The sequence below is a fragment of the Schistocerca americana genome, chromosome 5 (assembly GCF_021461395.2).
Source record: "Schistocerca americana isolate TAMUIC-IGC-003095 chromosome 5, iqSchAmer2.1, whole genome shotgun sequence".
NCBI classification, from domain to species: domain Eukaryota; kingdom Metazoa; phylum Arthropoda; class Insecta; order Orthoptera; family Acrididae; genus Schistocerca; species Schistocerca americana.
The window spans coordinates 462,355,735-462,382,669 of NC_060123.1; positions in this window are offsets into that span (position 1 = coordinate 462,355,735).

Consider the following 26,935-nt stretch of genomic DNA (forward strand, 5'->3'; position numbering starts at 1 on the left):
AACACTTACAGACAGAGGAACACATATACGATGCGATCAGAACACCTGAACTTTGGGACATACTGAACGCACTAACAGACAAAATTTCTGACGAATGCCACAAAGAGTACAGGAACAGAAGACCACACAGACAATAAACCTATATGCAGCACCCAGACAGACACCATAGTGTGGAAGAACTAAACTAAGTCTCAATATAAAACAACTGACATGCAATAGACTTACATAAGTAGACCTAAAACTGACAATAGGTCAATGTATAAAATTAGACATAAACAGTGTCGGCGCACCGTCGCAATTGCCGTCAGCTACCACGGCACTCTAAACCTGTATACAAGTAACCAGATAGAACATAAATAGAGATATCAAACGCCATAAATAGAATAGAATATAACTTCCTAGGCTAAGGTTAGGGGACTGAGGATCAGAGGCTTGAAGATAAATCCCAAGGCGCTCATCCTCAGTCCCCTACGGTGGTGGGACTATCATCTCTTCCTTTCCTATCGTCTTTTCTCCTCTTCAGACTAAACTATTCCTTGTATTTCCTTCTTCCAATTCAAATTTAATTTTTGTAAAAATTTTGTTAAATCGGTTTTGGGAAAGCTGCCAAAGTAAAGAAAGAAATAAGAAAAAAAAAAAAGCACAGACCCGCCTCCACGTGGCGGGACACGGGCAACGGTGCGACCGGATGCGGGAACTGGTGTGAGTTCCATCAACTACATCCTTAAGCACTTAGGTGGTGGGTCGTAAAATCAGGGCGGCAAGTGAAAAAAAAAAAAAAGTGTCCCCTCTTCCCCCTCCACAGCGACCTCTTGAGACTCGTTGTCCTATCCTAACATTTGGAATTAATATCTAGAAGGGAATAATGAAAACAGATGTTACTGAACCGTTACTGGCATCTAATTAACAATGTTTGGTTAATTTAATTTAATTTCCACAAAATTCTGAGTCGAAAAGTTATATGGAAGACCAGCCCGTTACCAAAGTCATTGCATAAGCCTAGGCGTAGTATATTGACCATCTAAATAGTGAGCAGGCCAGACCCCAATCTCTGGAGCAACAACTGGCTCTTCTAAAGATTATGCCGCCTCTTCTGCAGTACGGATTTTGAACCAGGTTCTCAGCACAGACACCTGTGGAGTGGCTGTTTTCACTGTATGGATAAAATAACATGGTAGACGCTTTTTAAACAAAAATTACAACTTCGCCGTGTAAATTATTTGATATAGGAACAAAGATCATAAGAGTGACAATTTGCGAAGTATTTATACGTCGGCCGGCCGGAGTGGCCGAGCGGTTAAAGGCGCTACAGTCTGGAATCGCGCGACCGCTACTGTCGCAGGTTCGAATCCTGCCTCGGGCATGGATGTGTGTGATGTCCTAAGGTTAGTTAGGTTTAAGTAGTTCTAAGTTCTAGAGGACTGATGACCACAGCAGTTAAGTCCCATAGTGCTCAGAGCCATTTGAACCAGCCATTTATACGTCAACTTCAGTATAGAATACAAAGCCTTTCCTTCTAAATGAGTTTATGTAATCGCCTCCTAAAAGGATCTGGTATTCAGTAGCATATACTTCATACAACGCAACCATTCCAAAGCATTTGAAGCTGCTCTACATGAAACAAAGGTCAACTCACTTTTTCCTAGAGATGGATTTCCTTTGATGAGTAGTGTTGTAAATCAACAGCTCTACAACGTCTCACTTTTTTTCCCATATACTTTGTGATTTCCAAGGAAATTTGAGTACTATATACCAAGACTATTGCGATAACTCTTACGCAGTATATTTCTTAGAATCGGGTAGCTAGAAATCCATTCAGAAATATCCTTTCTCTCGCATCTGGTTCTATATATCGAAGGTCTAAACGCCGTTTTACGTTCTATAATCATCTAAGGTATTACATATTTGAAACACATTCTATTGGCCGATAACATAATAAACCTGATTCTGACATTCTGAAGTTACCGCTCATTTTGAGCAAGCTTTAATAAATTATGTTACTGTTGTCGTTTTCAGTCGGAAGAATGCCTTGTTGCAGCTCTCCAAACTTGACTATCGTAAGCAAGGCCCCTAACCTCCGAGTGACTTCCGCAAATTCCATTGATTAGCATGATTACTGTAATAAAATCTCGGTCTCCCCATCTACAATTTTTGCACTGCCTACTTCCCTTCACTACCAAACTGACAATTCCTTCGTGTCTGAGGATTTGTACAATCAGCCGGCCCCTATTTTAGTGAAGTTTTGCCATTTATTTGATTCACTATCTCTTCATAAATTACCTGCGCCACGCATCTAACGTTCAGTTTTCTTCTGTATGACCAAATTTGAAAACTGCCTGTTCCCTCCTTGTCTAGTTTGTCCATCGTCTTCGTTTAACTTATGAACAAGGTTTTGCTTAAGAAATACCTTTAAAACAGGCGTCCTGACACTTTAATGTAAGTTAGATGTTATCAAATCTCCCTTTTTTAGAAACGCTTTTGTTGCTGTTGCAGTCGTCTCTGTTTTGGCCATCTTAAATTATCAGACAGCTTAACAGGTCTACTATTTTGATGACTCTTTGCGTAAACTAATTCGCTCAGCGTCGTCTTGTATGGCTATCGTGAATTATACCTGTTTTACTTTTGTTGGATTTCATCTTTTCAAGACGCTGTCCATTTCGTTTAACTGATCTTTCAAGTCCTATGCTGTTCCTGAAAAAAAATACAGTGCCATCGGTCAAAGTAATTTTTTATTTTGTTCTCTCTGGCCTTTAATTCTCTTTTCAAATTTATCTTCGGTTTCCCTTGCTGCTTGCTCAATTTACGGAATGAATAACATGGAGGACAGGTTACAAACTTGTCTCACACACTTCTCTATTACAGCCTCCTTTTCATGTCCTTTGACTCCTACAAAAGCAATCTGGTTTCTCCCTAATAAAACAATGCATACGTAAATAGAGCTGACGCTAGTAACTAATACAGATAACGTTAATTTAATTTTCTGCCAATGCTTGACAAATATGACAATGACTGAGAGGTGAAACACTTTCCTGATGATCTGCTAAATATTGTTTGCCGTCTGAAAAATATCCGCCTGTCGTGGACTTAATTGGTTTTCAATTTTATTTCTTTTCGGAGAATATTGCAGATCACTTGTGAACATCATAAAAATGAACGTTCATAAATCGTAAAAATTTTAGTGTGCTCGAAATTACTCTTGATTGCCCAAAAATACTCTTAAATATTATTAAATCCAGTTAAGTACTCAAGAATACCCTAATAGGGGAAAAAATATTCTATCTCTTATTGATTTAGTTGTATAACACTGAGAACATTCCAGAACAGCAGAGAATATTCCAAAACATGCAAAAACATTCTAGAACTTTAAAGAAAACTCTGGAAGTTTCTAGAACACACTAGAAAATTCTAAATTATTCCAGAACACTCTACGTTCAAGAATATTGGTAAAAGCTCAAGAAAAGTATAGAAAAATCTTTATTACTTTCCCCTGACATATACGCTGATGCGAAAGAAACGGAAGTTGATCTGGTGACCACCACGATGTGATAGCGTGCGCATCTAACACATTTCCACAGCTCCAACAGCTACCACCACGCAACCAGTACAGTGCAGAACAGAGGAATCGAGGGTAGCAGCAGACACAAAGATAACAGCTACCATTGCACAATCACTATGGTGCACAATGGAGAAATCAAAGTTAGCTCAAGACACAAGACTCAGCGACTGGCCGCAGGTGGGCTTTTTATTTGTATGTTCTTGGAGTTATTGTCTCTTTGGTCAAACAAAGCCAGTAAACTAGAATTACTTTTGAATTTAAAAAAATGAAACTTGAAATACAAAAATTATAAAGCGCCACTACATCAGCATACCCTTAATATAAGCAGTTTAAATTTAATAAAATAAGAATCTGCTCCATTTTCACGTTGTTTCGTATTTCATTAATTTATTCTATTACAATACTTCCTTTTGAACTATACTTCTCATATTATTTGGTGAGCAGATATACAAATTCTTTGGGTTTCTCATTATAGACATGATTTTTTAAAATTAATACCACAATATAATACATTTGTCCATGTACTTAATTTACAGTCGTATCAAATGCAAATCTTACTGGAGATTGCAGTCTTATTAACAGAAACGGCAGTTTGGTACATATGAAAGGAAGCCTCAGAATAAATTATGTTTTCCATTATATTTTCTAAAGGTTCTTTTACTTCAGTTGCTTGTGTACCGCTTGTTAACTGCTGCACTGTCATTCTCGTTCCATAACCTCAACTTAGTGAATAAAATTTCCAAACAAAACAATCGTATTTTAATTTAAAGCAATTTAGAGGCATAGCTGTTAATTGCGACATATTAAAAAATTCGGTGATAAAATTAACATTTTCATTTCCATCAACCACTGAATCACTTGATTTATATATTCCCGCCTTTTCAGGAATCATGTTTATAACTTTTAAATTAATATCGCCAGCTACTTCTCTTGTTATTGCTAAAATGGCTCTTCCAAATAAACAATCTGATTTTGTGTAATTTTAACAATGATCAGATAAACTTTATGTATTAATTCATCTGCACTGTTGACAATGTACCATAAGTTGTTAGTAAGTTCAATTTGGCCAGGTACACACCAACTGGGTGAGTACTTTCACCAGTCTATAAGAGATTTACTCAAAATATCTTGCTTCTTGATCACTGGTTAGCTGAACTTTCGCATTTGTTCTTAAGTTTACTTCTTTCATTGGAGGTCAGATAAATTTCTTCAACCGTGCACTGATTTCATCAGCTAGAGGTGATTTTGGAATAATTGGAAGCGTTTGCCGAAACTCTCCAGAAAGTATAAATAATGCGCTCTCCATTAACTCTGATTTCCCTCAGAGAGTTTCTAGTATTCTATCTAATGCTTCGGCTTCGAATGACCTTTTCATGCGCCATTATCTCAAATTATTCCTTTACACCATTTTAAAAGCTAATCTTGTCCAAATGCTCTTAATACGCTTGAGACTGGAAATTCGCGTTCTGTAACATTGAATAATAGTTTGGAACCAAAATAAACAGTTCGTCCTCCTTCTATTAACGTTGCCTCAATTCCACACGATGCCAGTGCAAGAGCAATATCCTTTTTGATGCATGTTTCAGCTAGTACGCCATGTACACTCATCCCAGTGCAGCATTTCTGAAGATTCCTTCGACATCTTCGATTGGAGTTCCCTGCTTTATTTATTAGAACATTCGTCTTTTTTGAAGTTCATGTACTCGCATAATATGACGCTGCGTCAGCATAGAGCAACGTTGTTACAAATGGATCACTTTGACAAAGCTCGATAAATGCAGTTACACATGGTCACATGTGGTTTACTCCCTATTCTTTCTGCAGTTTCTCTTGTAAAATATACTAGCTGACCATTTTCTAAATGCACTGCAAAATGAACACCTGCTGGTTCTCGATCACCTATTAGGAAATCCGGTATTCGCCAAATCCTTCATTATAATTTCTATATCTACCCATTTGGCAATGATGTGTTTCATCTTTCGAATGTTGCTCTCATTTTTCTCTGGTTATTGCGAATACAGCGATATTACTGTGTTTGTTAGCATATTTGGATACATATTTAATTCGTCTCATTGAGCTCAAGTACTGAATTGGCGTTGAAATATTTTCGAGAGAATCGGATGTTATAGCGTCACCCACTGATTTTCCACTTCTCTCTTTTGGTTACCTCACTTTCGAATCTTAGCAGTGAAACCAACATTTTCCGGAGCTCGTCTTCTATGCTTAGGATACACAACTTCTACTCTTTGCGTCTCATGTAAATATGACCTTGGATGTGTTTTTGTACTTACCTTCTTTCATGAATGGTGGATTTTTGTTCAGTATTCAGCATGGATAATGAATCATGTCTTTCACTGTATTGTATCACTTTGGAACTTCTTCCTGATTTCGAAATCCAGCACGAATTACTCCACCATTTTGATTCAAACGTATTTTTTCATGTAACCAAGATAAATCGTTTCACTGACGTAATCCTCATTTCTGCCACTTGACTGTGCACAGCAACCATCTAACCGTTTAAAAAATATGATATTTTTTATGCCATGAATGAATCACATTTTTTCCTGTCAAAAACTCCAGCAATTATGTCGTGGGGGTTGATGGAAGCTTGTCCATAAACCATATCTTCTAAGCTCCCGGGGCCATGACGAATGGTAAGTAAATGTTAGGAATAAAAGAGGGCAAGAAGTTTTCTTAGATAGCTCATGGCATCTTGTGCGCAGTAGTGCATGTGTGTGGGCTTCATACATAAACTGATGGTAAAATCAGCAGGTTTCAAATGTTGTCAGCATGGCGGTCATTCGTAACTGCGTCTCTCAAACGGACCTAATCTTCTGTACACAATTTCCTTTGGTCCCGCCTTTTGAATTTTATTCGTTCCGCTTGTACAACTAAAAGCTGTGGAAATAAATGACGGGTATTGGTAATTTGATTGTATCCCAAGTTGACTTTGATAAATATGCAACATGCATCAAATTTCTTTAAAGTTTCTTTTCTGTTTGTTTGTACGTCTGTGTTTAAGATTATTTATTTGAAATTGAAAAGTTAACCGTCTTTTAATCTTATAAAGATGGACGGATACTGAAGTGCACTGTAAGAATGATGTGTTTCTGTGATACGTTATTACCCTTTTTCTTTTCGTTTAATAATTATGTTCGATTTGTGTACTCATTGTCGACAATTGCAATGGAAATTTCATTGACTTCGGCGTTCGTAATATACACCGGGCCGTTTGTCGGATCCAAACACAACTTTACACTGAGCGGTTACCGTTTGATCGACTGCTGATTTGAACACACGAAAAAATTAATTGTACCCATATAAAATCCTATCCACGTCATCAGTGATTTCCCTAATCAGTCCACTTATATCTGCACAAAGTTGATCGATTTCATTTTGTTCGTCGACAGTGAAATAGATTTGCGAAATTTAGAAAATTCATTTGGCAATGGTAACAGTGATCATAGGTGAGGGGTACCCGTTCAGAGGCCAGATAGTGTGGTCCCTGAAGAGGGGCAACAGCCTTTTCAGTACTGAGAGCAGCTGAAAGCAAGGCGCTACTACAGCCGTAATTTTTCCCGTGGGCATGCATCTCTACTATATGCTTAAATGATGACGGCATCTCTTGGGCAAAATATTCCGGAGGTAAAATAGCCCCTCATTTGGATCTCCGGGTGGGAAATACACAGGAGGATGTTATCAGCAGAAACGAAACTGGCATTTTACTAGTCGCAGTATGGAATGTAAGATCCCTTAACCACGCAGGTAGGTTAAGAATTTAAGAAGGGAAATTATTAGGCTGAATTAGATATAGTGGGTGTGAAGTTCCGTGACAGGAGGAACAGGACTTCTGGTCAGGTGAAAACAGAGTTATAAATACAATATCAAATAGGGATAATGATGGAGTAGGTTTAATAATAAATAAAAAATGTGGATGTGTGTAAGCTACTATGAACAGAATTGTGAATGCATTATCGTAGCCAAGATAGCATCTAAGACCACACCCACCACAGTAGTACACGTTCAATGCCAAATATCTCCGCAGATGCAGAAGAGATTGAAGAAATGTGTGATGAAGTTTAAAAGAACTTATTGAGACCGTTAATGGAGACGAAAATTTAATTACGGTGGGTGATTAGAATTCGAAAATACTAAAAAATAGAGCAGGGGAAATAGTTCGTGCCTACGGACTGGGGAAAAGGAATGAAAATGGAAGTCGCCTGGTATAATATTGCTCAGAGCCCAATTTAATCAGCGCTAACACTTGGTTTAAGAAGCATGAAAAAAGATTTTACACGTGAAAGAGACCAGAGACACCGGAATGTCTGAGACTGATGGTGTAATGGTAAGACAAGAGTTAGGAAACAGATTTTGAGTTGTAAGACTTCTCCACGGGCAGATGTGGACTCTCACCACAGTTTACTGCTTATGAACGATACATCAAAACTGAAGAAATTGCAAGAAGGTAAGAAATTAAGGAGGCGTGACATGGAGACATGGAAGTTGAAAGGACGTGTTGAGGGTTTCAGAGGGAGCATTAGGCAAAACGACTGACTACAATATACAATAGAGGAAAGGAATACAGTAGAAAACAATTGGGTATCCTTGAGGGATGAGATAGTGAAGGCAGCAGAGGATGAAATATGTAAAAGGACGAGACCTAATAGAAATCCGCAAGTATCACAGGAGATACTGAATGTAATCGATGAAAGGAGGAAATACATTCAGCAAATTAAACAGACAAAGCGAAAATAAATATGTAAAACATGGGATTGACAGGAAGTGCAAAACGCCTAATCAGGAATGCCTGGAGGACAAATGCAACGACTCGGAAGAGTACTTAACTAAGGAAAAGGTAGTTAAAGAGGCCTTTGGCGGAAAGAGAAGCATCTATATGAGTATCAAGAGCTCAGATGAGAAAACAATATGAAGCAAAGAAGGTAAAACTGGAAGGTGGAAGGAATATATAGAAGGTCTTTCTAAGGAGATGAACTTGAAAGTAATATAATAGAAAGGGAAGAGGCGAAACAAGGCCTCTGGAGTAGACACCATTCTTTCAGAACTACTGATAGCCTTGAGAGAGTCATCCATTACAGAACTATTTCAGCTGGTTTGCGAAATGTACGATAATGGCGAAATACCCTCAGACTTCAAGAAGAATGTAATAGTTCCAATTCCAAAGAAATCAAGTGTGAAAATTGCCGAACTATCAGTTTAACAAATCATGGCTGCAAAATACTAACCGAATTCCGTTCAGAAGAATGGAAAAACTGGTAGAACGGAACTCGGGGAAGATCAGTGTTGGTTCTGTAGAATTGTAGGAACACGCGACACGTGAGGCAATACTAACTCTACGGAACCTCTTAGAAGACAGGTTAAGGACAGGGAAACTTACATTTCTAGCATTTGTAGACTTAGAGAAATCTTTTGACAATGATGACTGGAATACTTTCTTTGAAACTGTAAAGGTAGCATGTCAAAATGACATGGAGCGAAACTCTATTTACAACTTGTACAGAAACTAGATGGCAGTTACAAGAGTCGACTGGCATGAAAGGGAAGCACTGTCTGAGAAGGAAAACAGACGGGGTTGTAGCCTATCTCAGATATTATTCAATCTGTACACTGGGCAAGCAGTAAAGAAAACGAAAGGAAATTTTGGAGTGACATTATAATTCAGGAAGAAGAAATAAAAACTTTGAGATATGAAGACAACATTTTCATTCTATCAGAGAAAGCAAACGACCTCGTGGAACAGCTGAATGGAATTGACACTATCTTGAAGGAGTTTAGAAGATAACCATCCACAAAAGCAAAATAAGGATAATGGAATGTAGTCGCTGAGAGAATTGGAATAGAAAACAAAACACTTAAAGTTGTAGATAAGTTTTGTTATTTGGGCAGCAATGTGACTGATGGTTGTTGAAGTATAAAATGTAGACTGGCAATGGTAAGAAAAGCATTTCTGTAGAGAGAAAGCTGTTAACATCGAACATAGATTTAAGTGTTATGCATCCTTTCCTAAAGGTGTAGCCATGGATGGAAGTGAAACATGGACGATAAACAGTTTCGAAAAGAAGAGAATAAAAGCTTTTGAACTGTGGTGCTGGAGAAGAAAGCTGAAGATTAGACGGATATATCACGTAACTAATGAAGAGGTACTCAGTAGAACTGTACAGACAAGAAATTTTTGGCACAATTCGACTAAAAGAACGGATCAGTTGATAGGACACCTTCTGCGACACGAAGGGATCACCAACTTAGTCCTCGAGGGAAGTGTGGGATGCAAAAATCATACAGACAGACCAAGAGATGAATACAGTAAGGAGATTCAGAAGGCTGTAAGTTGCAGTAGTTATTCGCAGATGAAGAGGCTTCCACAGGATAGGGTAGCATGGAGAGCTATATCAACCCAGTTAGGGCTGACTAACACAACAACAACAACAACAACAATCATCCCACTCTGTGATAGGTTTGTGTTTCACTCAAAAACACAGCAGTGAATTAACAATTTACACAACTCACGAAAGTACCAGCAAATGATGTCATTTAAAAACAAGCATTGTACGCTCTCATAGTTTGTAGAAAATGTTTTGATTCCATAGTTTTTAGAGTCAGGAACTGCAATAAAATTTCGTGTAGACAATTTGAATAGTGACAATTGGGTTTTTCCACTCATCCAACATATTCCTGGTGTTTCTGTACTGAATTTGTTGACACCGCATTTTTCCAGGGTTAGTGAGTTTGTTCTACACTATAGTGGAATCAAAATGAAATGCTTCAACTGCCAAAGGTTAACCTCTGCTGCTTCTGCTTCTCCCTTCTCGTGTACTCTTGTTATCATTGTCCTTCACGAACCTCACTCATTGTAACTCTACTTAGTTCATTTGGTAATCTTCTTTCTTCAGCAGTTTGCTTATGCTGCTTGCTGACAGTCCCACTCGATTCTCTTCTCTAACTAAATCTTGTTTTTTATTTCAGTCCATTTATGCTGTTTTTCGTTGTGAAGCTAAATGTGCTTTTCACTCATTATCTGTTTCATTTCTCCGTAGTGCTTTCCATTTCCATATTCTGAGTTTACACTTGAGAGATCTTTTGCTCCTTTACGTTTCGGCTTATTCGTATTACTTAACAGACCGACATTCTACTTAATATTCTGTTTACAACCTTAAGGAGTTCATTTCACGCAAATTTGTTTGACTCTCTGTCACTTTCACTGTTCTTTTATCCACTCTATGTATACAGATGTTTGTGTCTCAACATTTCCTATATACACCCTTTTGAGATGGAACGTTTCCGCACAACAACAGGATAACGGAACATCCGAGAACGTTCTCGAACATTCTCTGGAACGTCCTAGAATGTTCTCGTACCTTATGGAATATTGTAGGACATCCCCGAACATTCTTACCAGTCTCGGCACTTTAGCACTAAATTTGCAGCTGCTACAACTGTTTGCTATAAGGGGTCCATTGTCTCTCCTATCTTCAAACCCAACCCCTCCATTTGCAAGCCGAAACCTTCTTCATGGATAGGGGATGGATGGCTACCTTACCATATAACACCCATGAGGTTGTGGATTTGAGTTGCACAGTTACAAGGACACACACGGATAAATCACGCTTACATTATGTATTGATTTGATCACAAACGATCTCTCAGCTTCTTAGGCCGTCATCAGTAAAACTGAATGTCGCAACTACAAATAAAATCGCATGCGACTTACGCAGATTTTGAGCATGCAGATGCACAATGTATATGAAATAATAAAATACAGGGTAAATTGAAGGTAAGTGTTTCTTCTTTTATGCTGACCGATACGGTTTCATAAAGAAGATGGAAAAATCATGCTTTAATGTTATGTGAAAATCTTTACATTTAACGAAAGGTGTAAATAACACAGAGTTTATTATTGCAATATAACATGTGCGTAATTGAAACATGATTAACCAGAGGTGAAAAAGAAAGTAGTGTTTATAAACTTTTCTTGAATATGACAGTTTCTAGATAACGTGAATAACTCTGTTTTTCGTTGTTGTTCATTGCAATGATTTCTGCTTAGACCTAGAATGCATATAGAGGGCCTACAAAGCCCTTCTATGACTTCATTTTTAAAAAATTATGTAATTTTTTGTTTGATTTCAAACTGCTTTCCAGTACTCTTTCACTAACATTGTGACATTCCTCCTATCAAGTCTGAACGAGATACCTTTTTAAGTTTTTTGTATAATTCAATACGTTTACCGATACACCGTGAATGCATAAGCAGGGCTTCAGAAGCCCTCACACATTTATAAATGTTCTTTGACCTATATTGTCTTCAACATTTGTTTGGGAGCAGTTATTAATTCAACAATAACTGTAGTGGTATTTCCAGCAACAGAAGTGCCAACAGCAGCAGTAGCTGTAGTAGTAATAGTATAACTAAAAAATTATACACACTACTTTCACATGTTGGCAATGTCGGTGTATTATTGATCTTTTTGTTATCAAATGTTTTATTATTGCATAGTATTGTTATCCTGTGCTGCTCTTGTCAGCCTCATTGTTACTGTTGTTAGTTTGTTGCTGCAAGGCCCATATTGTTACGAGTGTGACTCATTTAGTGCTGCACAAGCTGCTGTTAGAGAGACACGCCTTTTACTATGGCTTCGACACGCAAAGCAAGAGAGTCAGTTCATGCAAATGCAGCTAATTTTGAAAGTGTTGTGGCTCAGTGGTTTGAAGAAGATGATTCTTGCGAGGAAGGAAATATTTTTGAAGATGCAAGTAGTGAAGAATCAGTCAATGAACCCGCAGATGTGAATATTGAGGCAGATGACAGTCCTTCTGATAATATTACTTCATCAGAGTCTGAAAATGAAGAACCACCACAAGAAGGTATAGAAGACCACACATACATTAGTCGGAATGGAACGATTTGGAAATTAGATCCTCCTGCAGTTTTTCGTACGCCTGTCCATAATATCGTAAAGAAGGCACCTGGTCCAGCCCATGGTTTGAAAACCTGTAAACCTAAGGATGCCTGGGACTATTTGATCTCCAAGCAAATACTAGAGGAAATCGTCAACTGCACAAATATTGAAGGCAGAAGAGTGGCTGCTTTACGTGGTAAAACATGTAAAAACGTTTCGCTTGCTGAAATGGAGGGATTTCTTGGTCTTTTACTGCTTTCTGAGTTGAGATGTTGGGATGTCCCTGTTAGAGAATTATTCTTGGATGAAAAGGCAAATCCTACATATAAGGCCACCATGTCAGTAAATAGATTCGAGGATATAAGGAGAATAATTAGATTTGATGACAGGCGTACTTGTGAAGCTCTATCTGCAGATGAGAAACTGGCAACTGTTCGCTATGTATGGGAACTATTTTTTGACAAGTTTAGAAATAGAATGATTCCCAATGATTCGCTCACAGTTGACGAACAGCTGGTCCTATTCCGTGGAAGATGCAGCTTCACCCAGTATATGCCCTCTAATCCAGCCAAGTATGGCATAAAAATATTTTGGTTATGTGATGGTACATCTGCATATGCTTTAGAGGGAATTGTTTACACAGGAAGGAAGCCCCATGAACCTATTCAGAAAAATCTTGGGTTGAATGTGGTGAAAGATCTTGATAACTTCTTTACTAGTGTGCAGCTGGCAGAAGAGATGCTTCAGAAGCAAATTACAGTGGTGGGAACAATCAAACAAAATAAACCAGAAATTCCTAGTGAGATGAAACCATCTGCCTCAAAAGCGATTCATTCCTCTTTGTTTGCATTGAGAGGTGACATTACAATTGTGAGTTATGTTCCCAAAAAGAAAAAGTCTGTAGTTCTCATTAGCACAATGCATCACGACAGAAACATTGATGAAACTCATGCAAAAAAGAAACCAGATATGATAAAGTTCTATAACCCGACGAAGGGTGGAGTAGATCAAATGGAACAGAAAATTCGTTATTACACTTGCAAGAGACAAACAAGAAGATGGCCATTTGCATTATGGATGAATATGATGGACGTCGCAGCAATGAACAGTGAAATTTTATTTTCCGCCCAACATCTGACATACCATAGTGGAAGAAGTGATAAAAGGCGTTTGTTCCTAAGGGATTTAGCAGAGGAAATTATAAGACCACTAATGGAACTTCGTATTCAGATCCATAATCTTCCAAAGAAAATCGTTGATGCCATGCAAAGATGTGGTGTTCAAAAAGATGTCATATTGCTGAACCAACTGCCTGTTTCAGGAAAAAGAAGATGCAATTACTGTCCATATAATAAACACAGGAAAAGTGCTATGACATGCATTAAGTGTAAAACCAACATTTGTAAGGAACATAGTGGCGTTCTTTGTGCTTCTTGTTTGTCACGTGTTGAAAACTAAGAAACATGCAATTTTATGTGAACAATGAATAATAACTTTTTGTCAAAATATTGCCTATATACATAATATTGTGAATAATGAGTATGTTTTAATTGCAGAAATTGGTTGTAATAAATGTTATAAAATGTAAACTGCAACTCATAAGTGAATTAATAACATTATTTGTACATGTTGTATGTAAATGGATGTAACTAATAAAAATTCACTCTCAGAGTTTTTTTAATTAATGAAATGTTAATGAGGCCTACCAGATCCTGTTACTGTATCTTAGGAATCTTTCAATATGACAATAAATTTGACAGAAATAAATTTAAATCCAAAGAATGATTACAAGAAAAGAGGAACATTTTAAATTAGGGCCGGCCGAAGTGGCCGTGCGGTTAAAGGCGCTGCAGTCTGGAACTGCAAGACCGCTACGGTCGCAGGTTCGAATCCTGCCTCGGGCATGGATGTTTGTGATGTCCTTAGGTTAGTTAGGTTTAACTAGTTCTAAGTTCTAGGGGACTAATGACCTCAGCAGTTGAGTCCCATAGTGCTCAGAGCCATTTGAACCATTTTTTTAAATTAGGGCAGGGCCTTGGAGGTCCTGCATATGCATCCATGTGTGTTTTCGGCCCCATGCATCCTAGGGTTAACATAAGAGCATTAACACTTATATTGCAAATGTTCTGTATTTCATTATTTTATAAACGTTTGTATCTGTTTCAGTAATAGCTGTGAATGTGACGTATTATTATATCTGTGATTTTATCTGTGATCGCTGTTTTCTGCTGCCAGCTGACGATGGTATGGTAAGTTAAAAGCCGGTTCAGAATTAAATAAGTAATGTATTACAGAACATCACGAAAGTATACACAAAACGGGTTAGAACACTGTTGCAGAAATAACAAAACAAACATGTCAAATTTAAACAGACGCAAAATCCCCAAGATTGGCGACCTTTTACAAAAGCTCGAAATTTAGCGCGGACTTCAATGCGAGATGTTTATAACAGTTTCCACATGAAACTTTGTCTCGAAACCTGGCAGAAAATCCAAAGAGATTCTGGTCGTATGTGAATTATGTTAGTGGCAAGAAACAATCAATGCCTTCTCTGCGCGATAGCAATAGAGACTGTGCTGAAAAATCAGACTTACTAAACACAGCCTTCCGAAAAGAGGACGAAGTAAATATCAAAATTTGAATCGAGAACAGCTGCCAACATGAGTAACGTAGAAGTAAATATCCTCGGAGTAGTGAAGCAACTTAAATCACTTAATAAAAGCAAGTCTTGTGGTCCAGACTGTACACCAGTTAGGTTCCATTCGGAGTATGCTGATGCATTAGCTCCATACTTGACAATCATATACAACCGCTCACTCGACGAAAGATCCGTACCCAAAGACTGCAAAGTTGCACAGGTCACACCAATATTCAAGAGAGGTAGTAGGATGAATCCACTAAAATACAGGCCCATGTCGTTAACGGCGATATGCAGCAAGATTTTTGAACATATATTGTGTTCAAACATTATGAATTACCTCGAAGAAAACTGTCTATTGACACACTGTCAACATGGGTTTAGAAAACATCGTTCCTGTGAAACCCAATTAGCTCTTCATTCACAAGTGCTATTGACAAGGAATTTCAGATCTATTCCGTATTTCTGGATTTCCGGAAGGCTTTCGACACTGTACCACACAAGGGGCTTGTAGTGGAATTGCGTGCTTATGGAATATCGTCTCAGTTGTGTGACTGGATTTGTATTTCCTGTCAGAGAGGTCACAGTTCGTAGTAATTGACGGAAACTCATCGAGTAAAACAGAGGTGATTTCTGGCGTTCCCCAAGGTAGTGTTATGGGCCCTTTGCTGATCCTTATCTATATAAACAGTCCGCCCCCGGTAGCTGAGTGGTCAGCGTGACAGACTGTCAATCCTAAGGGCCCGGGTTCGATTCCCGGCTGGGTCGGAGATTTTCTCCGCTCAGGAACTGGGTGTTGTGTTGTCCTAATCATCATCATTTCATCCCCATCGACGCGCAGGTCGCCGAAGTGGCGTCAAATCGAAAGACCTGCACCAGGCGAACGGTCTACCCGACGGGAGGCCCTAGCCACACGACATTTCATTTCATCTATATAAACGATTTGGGAGACAATCTGAGCAGCCGTCTAGGTTCTTTGCAGACGACAGTGTCGTTTATTGTCTAATAAAGTCATCAGAAGATCAAAACAAATTGCGAAACGATTTAGAAAAGATGTCTGAATGGTGCGATAGTTGGCAGTTGACCCTAAATAACGAAAAGTGTGAGACCATCCACATGACTGCTAAAAGGAATTCGTTAAACTTCGGTTAGACGATAAAACAGTCTAATGTAAAAGCCGTAAATTCAACTAAATACCTAGGTATTACAATTACGAACAATTTAAATTGGAAGGAACACATAGAAAATGTTGTGGGGAAGGCTAACCAAAGACTGGAAACTGCCTACACTACGCTTGTCCGTTCTCTTTTAGAATACTGTTGCGCGGTGTGGGATCCTTACCAGATAGGACCGAGTACATCGAAAAAGTTCATAGAAGGGCAGCACCTTTTGTATTATCGCGAAATATGGAAGAGAGTGTCACAGAAATGATACAGGATTTGGACTGGACAATGTGAAAATATTTTATTGACACCGACCTACAGAGGAAGAAACGATCATCTCGATAAAACAAGGGAAATCAGAGCTCGTACGGAAAGATATAGGTGTTCGTTCTTTCCGCGCGCTATACGAGATCGGAATGATAGGGATTGTGAAGGTGGTTCGATGAACCCTCTGCCAGGCACTTAAAAGCGATTTGCAGAGTATCCATGTAGATGTAGATGTAGAACATAAGAATCTACGTACAGCAGAGAACACTGCACCACACTGCTTGATGAGTAATTACCTGTACTGCAATCGTAGCGTTCTACTGGGAAAAGCGAATCCCTCCACCACAGTTTACAGAGAAAAGAGGTGAACCTGGACCTTTTTAGGGCGGGAGAGATCCGATCGCGGGGGTTCGGCTAGCCATTTGGCGTCTCCTGAGCGAGAGCTGCCCACTGCCGCGAGTTTAACATCTCGTAGAACTGCGAGCGAACTGCCGTTAGGCTGGATTAGCCATGTTTAAAAAGTTGAGCACTCCGGCGAGAGCCCTCTGAACAAGACCCCGTCGAGTACCTCTCCTCTCCAACTGGGCTGCCTTCCCTCCCCTCCCCTCCTCCCCCCCCCCCCCCTGCGACCTCTCGCAGCCAACTTGGGAACGGTGGCGGCTGCCGAGTGATAGCCCCCCCCCCCCTCCTCCCGCCCAAATCCAGCCGGCTGCATTAACTGAGGCAGTACGGCCTCCGAGGAAGCGGACCGGCCTTAATAATTCACGGCTGCAAATCGAACAGATATAAGAGGGGAGGCCGCCCCCGCCCCTCCGCTGCTGGCGAGCTCCCAGGGGACGCCGGCGCCGACAGCTTACGTCCGACCGCCTTTTCTGTTTTGCTCCTCCGAAGACGACACGCAGTTCCATTTTATGGCACTGTCGGAGGCTTCTCGAGACGGTAGTGCCTTTGGAGCCGGATGTCGGATATTATATTCAGCGTACCTCAGTGACGTAAGTGCTGCGGTTCAATAGCCGCCGGTCGAGAGCTGCGCTGTCAGAATATACAACATTTTACCTATAACCTTCCTTTACAGGAATCGCAGGTCACGGCTCTGGAGAATTCCTTCCGAGCTCCATTTCCAGAGACGGAACAAAAAAGTGCAACAGACAACACATTTCCTTCAGTGGCAGCTGTTTCCTGCACCGACGTACAAGAACAAGTTATGGTCCTCGTTACAGTATGTCGCGTTGCAATGCGTTTGGAACAGTTTTTGAAGAGAAGCATGCGGCCTCAAGTTCCTATGCCTCCAGTTTCGACCTATTAAAATACGTAGCTTTCTTCAATTCGAATGTTAGTATAAACACCGCAGTTTTCACTAGATGTGTAATACGCCCTCGCCATCTGCCGACGTACTCACTGAATTAGGCAACCAATTTTAGGAGCTCTTACGGTTTAATGAGAAGTCTAAACACTGATGCAATGTGTCATTTTTCGCATTCGCTTATGATTACGACATGTGAAAGAAGTAACTTAACCAGATACTGAATCTGAAATCTTCATTGATATCATCTTCTACCAAAACGTGAATACCATTTCACTTCCACAACTCCTGATTATTCAGACCTTAAGATAATTTTTAAGAGATAGACATTACTAATCATTTGTGACCATTAGTAGCTGAGATTGTTAGAAGACATATGTTTAATTGGGTTAATAGGGTAACATCCACATTTTATTTTCACACCGTGAGTGTCCTTAACAAGTTAACGTAACTGTGCTATTGCAGTTTCTGCAACTCACCATTTGCTATGTTTGGAGTCAATCACTTAAAGCTTAGAAATGGCCACATTGAAACAATATGTGAGACAACACAATGGTCATTATGAGACAGTGACAACAATATTGACTATCCGCTGCTTTGGTCTGCTCGTTTTACATTCAACATACTGTAAATATTCTGATGCGTCTCACCTACCGTTTTATCACAGTGTAATGGCACAGGAACTCGAAACAGCGGACGGAAGAAATGTAGTATCTCTGACAATGTGGCTACGCCATCTTCTAGTGTATTCAAGCTGTCAGTTTTCTTGAACATTAGATGTATTATTTAACGAAAATTCGTTCCAGGGTAACTGAAATTTTCGTTTTCTGATTTGTATTGATTTAAGACACCAGGGACATACCTATCATTTATGTGTTTCTCTTAGTCCTACTTATCGCACTCCGAAGATCAACAAATTTCGATATACTGTCTTATCAGCGACTACAGAGGGTGTTGCAGGGGCAATGGTAAATATTCAAGGATATGACAGGAACGATCATTCCAAGTAAAGAAAAGTAGTAACATGGGCTCTAAAACACATACATCAAGAGCTATGGGCACGTGTTCAGTAGAAGCAGAGATGAGCCAGAACTCATGTTTCTTAAGGTATGCACTTCAGAGTACGTGTGTACTAGAATTTCTTGCTTCGAATGCTCGTTTCCGTCATGTCACTGAATACTGCCGATTCCTCTTGGGACTCACTGTATAACAAAGAATGGTATAACTTAAAAGTGTTTTGTAATCTACAGCATGTAGCAATTACGTTTGAAAGAGTCTGCTATTATTTTGGGGCGCTATGTATGATTCTAATTGAAGAGCTGAGTGAGTTGTATCAACTTGGAGTTTGTTCCTGTTTAGAGAATTTCTATTCGGTCCCAAAAGCTGAGTTAGTTGAATCAATATTGAGTTCAATCTGTTGCTTTTGTCACTTAGAGGGTCAACAATGAAGTTGGTTCCTGTTGGCGCATTTGACAAATGCGGTTTTAAGAGTCATAACCTTCACCTCGATAGGAAACGGATGAGCAAACTCGTTGATTTCGTTGCAGAATCATTCAGCGAGGAAACTGTCATTCATGGCGTTCACTGATGCGAAGCATGCACTTTTTCGGGCAAAGTCAGACTATCGGTATTAAAACACGTAAGTCAATGTGAAAATTCCAAGTCTGAAGACAAAACAGATTAAAGTATACATATTGCTCCAAAATGTTAAACAATTAAGAAATAAAATCTATGAAATGCTAATTTTTTTAATGAAATACAGCCAACAAATCGTATATGTATGATACGTATTTGTGAACATCATTTGGTTGGTGAATTAGGAAGACGAATATTAATGGATTAGCTAGAATACAAGTATGAAAAAAGAAGTTGTCGCTCACATTAAGAAGGGAAGAAAATGTAAAATTTTTTATGTCCCTAGTTTTTCCAGTGATTAGCATTTTGAAGCTAGTGTTAGACTCGTAGAGAGTAGCGGTAAGTAGACAACAGTAGCAACTATGCAATGTGTTCACTGTGCTCACCGCTGAATGAATCATCCTTCATATGGGGCTTCTACAGTGGCGGGTGATCCTCATGAGAAAAATGACAAACATTCACTACTGATAGTATTGGTTAAAAACAGTCTTGTTTGCAATTTTAGTTTTTTATTTTTCAACGACGCGTTTCGCCTTATTTAGGCATCTTCAGATTATCTTTTCTAGATGGACGCGAGTGACACCAAGATCTGCAGAACGCGTTCCTGTTCACAGGAGCGAGTAACAGAATAAGATGAGGCCTCCGGTACTAACCAAGACTGTTTTTAACCAATACCGTTAAGTACTGGTTTGCTGGATGCCTCATATGGATTGGAAGAAATTCGCTACTGAAACTCAATGGTACTAATACAGCATCAAATACTAGAAATATAAAATATCAATACTCCAGTCTTGCTCTTGAAAGTGTTTGCATTTTATTTTCCACTGGCTGAGGTGAGTGGCGAAAGACAACGGTATGCTTCATCAGCCGCGACTGCTCTGCTGTCATTTCAAGTTTTGCGAGACTAAATCTCGTAGTGCGAGGCGGAACCCATGACGTCACTAATGCATAATGGCCACTAGCCCCTAACATAGGGACAGGTGGAGAGAGGAGGTGTCGAGAGGGTGAGCGGCTGCACAGGGACTCCACGCATGCACCGTCAGAGCAGACAGGCAAGGAGGAAGAAACCCTGCAGTAACTTGCTAATGTGCTCGCAACACGCTCTCACTGAGAGGACAGATGCCGCTGCTCTGTAATGCACGATGTTACGTCCATCCTTTCAGCTATATGTAGTGTTCTCTTTCAGTACAGGGTTCAAACGACCGCACGTCCAGATACCAAATATGTAATGTTAGCTCATTGTACCACATAGAAAGTTACCTTGGCTGTTCCTACGCTGGCGCTTGTTCTAGAGTCCTGCATGACCGAGTAAGCGAGCACAAAATACGGGATGGGGCGATCACATCCTAACTCGATAGGCTGCCCGCACGAGTCCTAGTGACTGAGCATGGATGCCGTGACCAAATACGCAGCACGTAACATCAAACACATTATCCGTGTGAGACTGCAGCCAGTACGGGCGTCTCATTTGTGGTGTGTCTCTCTCTGTAATCATGCAGCGTGAGGAAGCCAGTGCAGTAATACGTAAGACTGAAACCAATGTTTACACATTGAAGAAACTGGAAGGTCTAAAAATCCAAGGACATTTCTGTTGGTTGTAGACGAAAACAGTCCGTCTACTGGGTACGTATCGTGCATAAACTGCTCCACATTATTGTGTTTCCAGTCGGGAACCACTCATTTAAAGAAACATAATTGCAAGAAATCTCACAAAGATACAGCTCCTTCAGGGATACCGGCAGTAATAAAAAATAGTATTACAGCAAAGTGTGTTGCAATGTGTGCTAAAGATATGAGACCTTTTAATGCTGTTTCCGGTGAAGGTTTCAGAGAACTAGGCCAAGAATTAGTACATCTAGGTGCGCATTACGGAGAAGTTAACGTGGCAGATATTGTGCCGCATCCCTCTACTATAAGCAGACATGTCAAAGTACAAGCTGATGCAATACGAAACAGCATAATGCCTTCTGTTATTGCGGAAGTTATTAATAAAACATGTGCTGCCACAGTTGATATGTGGACTGATTCGCACAATCAGGTGCAATATTTGACGCTTACAACACTTTACACTAACACAGATTGGTCTCATGTGAACAACGTTTTATTTACAACAAAATTCCCGGACGTTAAGAAGACTGGAGTAAATATTATGAAAGAAATTGAAGAGAGGATGGCTGATTGGGACATTTCGCCGGTAATAAAGGCTTTGGAAAATCACGAAAGTATTCCTTGTGCTGATCATTGTATAAACTCAGCACTTTGCCATACTTTCGATGAAGATAACGTCTTGTTAAATCATGCCCCGAACACCACATGAACTATAAATACTGCAAAATGCATTGTAAGGTACATTAAGAAAACTGGCCTTTGCTCGTCTTTGAAATCATCGTTGAAACAAGAGGTCTGCACACGCTGGAACAGCTTGTACACTATGCTGGAATCCTTACACACTCAGTATAACCAAGTTGCTGCTTTGCTGACGGAAAAGGACTCGGCTTACAGATCGCGAGGATATGATAATGAGCTTGTAGGAAAAATTGCGCATTTTCTGAGACCATTTAAAGAGGCCACAGATGAATTACAAGGCGAGAAAGAACCGACAGTCCAGTTAGTTCTTCTTTGGTTTCACAAACTGCTACAAATTTGCAGCGTCAATGACACTGACTGTCAGGGGATTAATTACTGCAGTTAAAAGCATTGTTTTATTATGATACGCGATAAATTTATAATTAAGTAGCTTAATTGATGTGTACTAACAGATATGTATTTTATAACAGGAGGTACAAAGGATTAAAAATCGAGTCCTGACTTTCATTTGTGAGAAGATTGTGACCACTTCCAGACATAAAATTGCTATGTTTCTTCGTTCGTCTTTCCGTGATCTTAATACTCTTGAAATAAATGAAAAGCAGGAAATTCTTAGCAATGTGCGACAAATGTGTGCTACGTACGCAGGTACAACATGCAATCATTAACATAATCATATTTGCATAGTTAGTGGATAGTGTATTATAGAGAAACGGGAATGTTATAATTCGCATAATATTTCATTAACGTAAAACACCTCGTTTTTAGCCGGCCGCGGTGGTCTAGCGGTTCTGGCGCTGCAGTCCGGAACCGCGGGACCGCTACGGTCGCAGGTTAGAATCCTGCCTCGGGCATGGGTGTGTGTCATGTCCTTAGGTTAGTTAGGTTTAAGTAGTTCTAAGTTCTAGGGGACTTATGACCTACGATGTTGAGTCCCATAGTGCTCAGAGCCATTTTGAACCTCGCTTTTACGGGGATGTTTCGATGATTTCCACATCAGTTCTATATTACTTGTCTCTTTTGTTTATTATCATAGATCCTTCAAGTACTGTGTCATCGACACCCAGAAAGAGAGATCGTTTCAAGGAATGGAGGAACAACAGATCATCCGCACCAGATGAAGTAGATCTCTACATTTTAATGCACCCCAGAGATGATGATGACATCTTAAAGTGGTGAAGCAGACATAAACAGATCTGCCAGGCCTGGCTGCAGTTGCAAGACATATTTTATGAAACCCAGCAACAAGCGCACCTAGTGAAAGATGCTTTAGTAAAGCCAGCATGTTACTAACAAATCGCCACAGCCAATTAAATCCGGAACACGTTAGTGATTTACTGCTGATCAACAATAACTATAATTTTGTTTCTGTTGCAAACAAGTGAAAAGTATGACAGGTTACGTCTGAAAATGTTTAATGTTCTTTGTATGCATTCTTTATGAAGATGGTTGTCTTCTAGATTACAGGGACAGCACTTATTTAATGGTTCCTATTAATGAAAGGAAAAATATATCTTCTGTATGTAAATGAGACTCGTCCTTTATCCGCGATTGTATTGAAATATCATTTTACTTTCCAAGTGCTTTATGAATTTACCTGTGTCACGTACCCGTTCTTGGAAACGTTACTTTTGTATTAAGAGAGAGAGAGACAGACAGAGATAAATACATTGTGTGTGTGTGTGTGTGTGTGTGTGTGAGAGAGAGAGAGAGAGAGAGAGAGAGAGAGAGAGAGAGAGAGAGAGATTGAGTGAGAGAGAGAGAAAGAGAGAGAGGCGTTGTATTTGTACAGTGCAGTGCAGTGAGCCGGGGCGAGGCGAGGTGAGACGTCAGCGGTGACCGGTCATGCTCGGTTATCCGCGTGTCCGGAATCCGGACAACAGACATGGGGTGAATACGTGACCGAGCCGAGTCGTGTGGGGCCGGACACGAGAGGGTCAGTCCCCCGTCATCTGACGAGCCGTGACCGGTCAGACATTGAGCGTTGCAGCACTCTAGCTTGTTCATCATTTGGTAGAACATAAAACGTTTCCCTCACTGAACCAAAACAATGAGTGAAAATCTATATAACCCTCCCAGAAAAGAACTGATAGCACAGTGGAAGTGTGTCTGCTAGGGCATAAAATAAAAGTACACTATGGAAGGATCTTTTAGGAAAGGGTTATGAGGATGGGATCACCAGTTTATCTCACAGCGATTTTTCAGGAACGTTGTCGACCTGTTTCAGGTTTCCCTATCTCCTGACAGTTGAAAATGGTTCAAATGGCTCTGAGCACTATGGGACTTAACTTCTGAGCCCATCAGTACCCTAGAACTTAGAAGTACTTAAACCTAACTAACCTAAGGACATCACACACATCCATGCCCGAGGCAGGATTCGAACCTGCGACCGTAGCGGTCGCGCGGTTCCAGGCTGTAGCGCCCAGAACCGCTCGGCCACTCCGGCCGGCCCTGACAGTTGAGATCAGGAATTTGCTGAGGATATATGTGGAGAATGGGATTCAGAGGTTATTGTCGGTAATCAGTAGTTCTACTTTCAAACTGACTGGGTCGCAAAGCGAAAAGTCAGACATCAGGCAAGGAATGACTTTATTGCTATATGACGCGCTTCGAAATTTATCCATCATCAGGTAGTTATCTAAAATATTTCATACGCAGACTACAGACACAGCTCTGCACAGTACGGAACAAGAATATATTTTTGTCATTAGGTGGCATTACAAGATCCATAGTGGTGCTAGTGCGCATCAAGTAATCTACATTTATCATACCATGTGTCTGATGGCTGTGAACCCACTTTTATCGTCGTCGGCTGATACTCGTATCCGAGTTTTCATTTCTCTCCTGAGATTTCCTTTGTCACGGTTCAGGCGTGGAAGTGTCGTTGATGGTTTAGCAATCCAATCCTAGCGTGGAACAGGCGGCCACAGACATTACAGCTGATGGAAGGTGGAGGACGTGGCTGAGCCTGGAGGAGTTTACGTCTCCGGCGTTTGTCATCCTCCATTCTTCGACGTTCCAGCTCAAAGTTTTGAAGAGCATTTGAGGTAACTGAGCGCCAGCGACTTCAGTCTTCTGCTATTGTGGACCAGTTACTCGGATCGATGTTCAAGTTTTTCAGATTTTTCTTGTACTGAACCATATAACGTTTGAGAGGGGCACCACGTGGCCTTTTACCTGTGCTCACTTCGCTGTACAGCATTTGGCGTGGAAGTCTGTCATTTTTCATCCGCTGGACATGTCCGACCCATCTGAGTTGATGCCCAATGATAAGAGCTTCCATGCTATACATTTTTGCTTTCTCAAGAACAGCCGTGTTGGATATGAAGTCATCCCATTTCAGGTTCATGATATATCTTAGCTTCTGTTGGTTGAAGCGTCCTAGTTTCTTCAGATCACAGCGATATAACGTCCAGGTTTCGCAACCATATAGCAGGGTGGAAATGACTACAGCTTTCTACACCATCAGTTTGGTGTACAGTGTTAGGTGTATATTCAGGAAGACACGCTTTGTAATACGTCCAAATGCTACATGGGCAGCACGTAATCTATTCTCCATATCTTTTCCAGATGAGCAGTTAGATGACAGTATGCTTCACAGGTAGAGGAAATGGTCCACTTTTCCAAGGGTGTATCATAAATGGATATGCTGAAGTCAGGAACGGAGGAGCCAGGAGTTGGCTGCGCCATCACCTTTGTCTTTCGAATATTGATGGAGAGACCAAATCGTTCGTACGCCCTGCTGAAGGAATCAACTGACAGCTGCAACTCTGCAGCTGAATGTGTTGGAGAAGCATTGTCATCAGCATACTGCAGCTCTGTCACACGAGTGGTACTGGTGAACCTTTTTGAATGGAGTCTGGACTGGTTGAATAATCCTCCATCAAACCTGTACTTTAGTTCTATTCCTGCATTGTTTACGGTTGTCTCGTAAAGCATAGCTGCCAGATACAATGGAAATAATGTTGGTGCAAGAACGCATCCTTGTTTAAGCCCACTTGCTATTGGGAATTCACCAGTCGTTTCATTCTGGCTCATCGTGGAGAGCTTCAATCAGGTCAACAATATGTTCAGGGCAGCCGAAGTGTTTTAAGACCATCCACATGGCTTCTCTGGGAACTGCATCAAAGGCCTTTTCTAGATCGTAGAAAACAAATAGTAAAGGCTTTTGCTGTTCTCTGCACTTTTCCTGTAGTTGTCGTGCACAGAAAATCATGTCAATTGTCCCTCTTGAAGGTCGAAACCCGTATTGAGACTCAGGTAGTATAGTCTCTGAAAGTGTCTGGAGGCGATTTATTCTTGCAAAAATTTTGCCAGTGACAGAGAGTAGAGATATTCCCCGGTAGTTACCACAGACGCTTCTGTCGCCCTTCTTGAAGATGGTGACAATTGTGGAGTTCTTCAAGTCAGCTGGTACCTTGAGGGTTTCCCACATTAATAGAAAGAGTGAGAAGAATCTAGTTTTTAGAGGCACCCTCAATAAGCTCCATCGGGATGCTGTCAGGTCCAGGAGCCTTCCCAGGTTTCACACTCTTGAGTGCCTTGCAGAATTCTTGAAAAGTTGGAGGATCAGCCATCCAGGGTTTTGGAGGGTGCTGTGGGACATTTTTGAGAAAATCTCTAGCGGCAGTAGAAGGGCGGTTTAACAGTGAGCTGAAGTGCTCTTTCCAACGATTTGAGATGTCCTGACTTTCAGTAAGAATGGTGGAGTTGTCAGCAGCTTTCAGTGTTCCTGATGAGGAGCGGATAGGTCCATACAGCTCTTTAATACCAGCGTAGAAGCCACCCACGCAGGTTCCTTGCATCGGAAAGATTTTGGAGTTCTGTGGCTTTCTGTTGCCCCCATTTGTTCTTGATTACACGTATTTCACTTTGACATTTCTGCTTGAGTTCTTGAAAGTGTGCTTTCTTTTCTGCGCAGGACGGATCTTGAGCAAGGGATAGGTAAGCATCCCGCTTTGCATTGATGATGGCTTGGATTTCTCCATGGTTGTCATCAAACCAGTCACTTCTTTTCCGTGCACCAATACCAAGAACATTCTAAGCAGTTTCTTTGATGATGTTCTTTAATGTGGTCCATTCTTGTTCGACGTCATCTGTGGTTGCTGGAGCTTTGTTAAGTTGTTCAGACAGTATGTCTTGGAAGTGTGA